Source organism: Belonocnema kinseyi, chromosome 10 (genome assembly GCF_010883055.1).
Source record: "Belonocnema kinseyi isolate 2016_QV_RU_SX_M_011 chromosome 10, B_treatae_v1, whole genome shotgun sequence".
In the NCBI taxonomy this organism is placed as follows: Eukaryota; Metazoa; Arthropoda; class Insecta; order Hymenoptera; family Cynipidae; genus Belonocnema; species Belonocnema kinseyi.
The window spans coordinates 107904663-107907678 of record NC_046666.1 but is presented as its reverse complement, the minus strand read 5'-3'; the positions used below and the strand labels follow the sequence as shown (position 1 = coordinate 107907678).

Here is a 3016-nt window from a genome sequence, read left to right as displayed (position 1 = left end):
TTATTTTATTGATATTCTTGTTAACAGTTCGTGAATTTTATATTTACATAACGTCGTATAATAATAAATCATTAGAAAAAAGGAGCTCAAAACTTGGTACTTTAACTTTTCTGAACTGTAGCTTATGAGGATGGTTTTTTCACCAAGTTTTAACTTGTCGGTTTAGCGCAGAGGTTAGCACCCCCGACTGGTAGGTGATAGATTGAGGTATAGATAGGTAGGTTCGATCCCCCTTAAAGTTAGAAATTTTAGTTGTAATATTATTATTATTATTATTATTATACCATTAAGCCATTTCCCTTTCGGGGTAGGCGTCAAAAATCTAATATATGTATTCATTCTAAGCAGTGCCATTAACATGTATTGACAAAATACTCAAAGTAAATTATTATTTATTTTTTAAATACCTTTTTTGTTATATCTTTAGATTATAGAAATAGTAGGTGTTAAAATTAAACAAATAGTTTGAAAATTATATTTTTGTAATTATAAATAATATTCGGACGATATGCATTTGTATGATGATGAATGGATGGTCTTTAAAACAATTAAATAATTTTTAATCATTTTTAAAATCAACTCCGGCATTTTCGTACGCAAGCGGTTTGCCAGCACTGCCCCAGTACTGGCAGTCAGTATTGCGCCAGTGCCGGCAAGCCAGTACCGCCAAGCATTACAAAATAGTACTGGCATAGTACTGGTCCAGTATAGCCAACCAGTACTGGAACTCCGACAGGCTGTACTGGGCCAGTACTGGGCCCGTGGATATACTTGTGTAACTTGATATTATTGGAAGAAACAATTTGGAAACTATTGAGAACAGATGTATAGAAAAAATATATGAATAAACTTTCTTATAATTGAGAAAAGAGTAAGAAAATCTTATGAAAATGACACATATAAGTTGAACACCGGCTGAAGGGACTGCAGGTGGATGGCTGCAAAAGAAGTTGACCCTTGGTCGGGCCTCTCATTGTGCACCGTATTTGCTGGTTCCAAAAATACGGTCACTGACAATGAGTAGAAAGGGATAGTAATAATAAGTTAATAAATCTATAACTGTTCTCCGGGTCGAACCTGTTGCTGGTGTTATAACTTCTCAATTTCAAATTACTATCGGCGAGAAAACTATAGGCATCTGCCTTTAAAGCTTAACAACTCAGTCAAAAAAAAATGCTAGCGCAACAAAACAATAGTCATTTAAAAGCTAAAAGTGTTCTACGTTAATGAGCTTAAAGACGTTTATGTAACAAATTTTTTGTGCTTAGCAGACTGAAAAATGTAAAAAAAAGTAAGGTTTTTTGGGTACATTTAAGAACAGTCAAGTTTAGAGCATTATTTCTTATACAAGGGGCGATGGAAAAAATTTGAAAAAATTCATGAGTATGAGGAAAACTGTTGTGAACCAGTTGCAGTTGCGAAATTTAAATAATAATAAAAATTGTTGCTTAAAAGTACAAAAATGTGCAACTATATTATCTTCAGTTCTAATACAGATATTAAAGCGATTCAAACTGCAAACTGTAATTGATAGGCTCTGTATTTATTTTCAATCGCCCGTAAGGATGTGTTAGTCTTATTTTTTGTGAAAATCGTGATATTTTTAGACATTTTTTTTGTTGGAAAACAAGCGACAGAAAGCAGAGGGGGAGGGGTCGTTTTTTTTACTACCGACCGCTGGTGCCTTTCTTTGACCCGTGGCCAGGTGCTATCCAAGCATTCAGAACTAGGGGCCGAAGGATGGCACCAGCGGTCGGCAGTAAAACAAAAAAGGCCCCCCCCCCCGCTTTCTGTCATTTGTTTTCCAACAAAAAAAAATGTCTAAAAATATCGCGATTTTCACAAAAAATAAGACTAACACATCCTTACGGTTGATTGAAAATAAATACAGAGCCTATCCATTACAGTTTGCAGTTTGAATCGCTTGAATATCTGTATTAGAACGGAAGATAATATAGTTGCACATTTTTGTACTTTTAAGCAACAATTTTTATTATTTTTTAAATTTCTTAATTGCAACTGATTCACAACAGTTTTCCTCATACTCATGAATTTTTTCAAATGTTTTCCATCGCCCCTTCTATAAGAAATAATGCTCTAAGATTGACTGTTTTTAAATGTACCCAAAAATCCTTACTTTTTTTACATTTTTCAGTCTGCTAAGCACACAAATTTTTTTACATAAACGTCTTCAAGCTCATTAACGTAGAACACTTTCAGCTTTTAAATGACTGTTTTTTTTGCGCTAGCATTTTTTTTGACTGAGTTGTTAAGCTTCAAAGGCAGATGCCTATAGTTTTCTCGCCGATAGTAGGTATATTTGAAGCCCCAGAGCAACGGCTAAAAATTTTTTTTTGCAAATGGAAAAACATAGGTAAATTTATTTTGCCAAGAGAACGAATGGGCAACACGCCCGTTGAAATTTCTCAAATGTCTTGACCTTGCCAGCGCCACTTTTTAAATGGGGCGAAATAGGGCAATTTCTACACGGAGAGTGCCTATTTTTCGAGATATTTAAAAGTTTCAATTTAGAAAAATCACCCTGTATATATACAGGCTGAGCACGCTGGGGCTTATTAAGGGGGGCGACCCATGTAACACCTCAAAAATAAGGGTATATTTTGGGATTTTTTAGGGATATAGAACATAATGAATCTTTCCAAAACTGTTATGGTTTATAAGCGCACTTTTGAACTAAGAAATCAATTTTTCGGGCATAAAAATATGCATAACACTTTTAATTATAAGGGCAGATGTTGAACGTTTTCAGCCAGGAGATGTGAAATAACCGTTTAAAAATATTTTCCCCCAGTTCCGAGAGTTTCACACAGAATACAATCATTTCAACTATATTCCAGGTAGAAATACACCACCGACCCAGTACAGCCTGTCGCAGGACTGACTGGGGCAGTGCTGGCAAACCGCTGGCGTATGAAAATGCCGGAGTTAATTTTAAAAATAATAAAAAATTATTTAATTGTTTTAAAGACCATCCATTCATCATCACACAAATGCA

General features: G+C 34.7%; 1 protein-coding gene across 1 annotated transcript in view; it reads right to left on the bottom strand.

Moving 5' to 3' along the window:
* LOC117182208 (paired box protein Pax-5-like) overlaps positions 1 to 3016 on the bottom strand; it is a 380233-nt gene that overhangs the window by 376747 nt on the left and 470 nt on the right. The gene's annotated exons all lie outside the window — the stretch shown is intronic.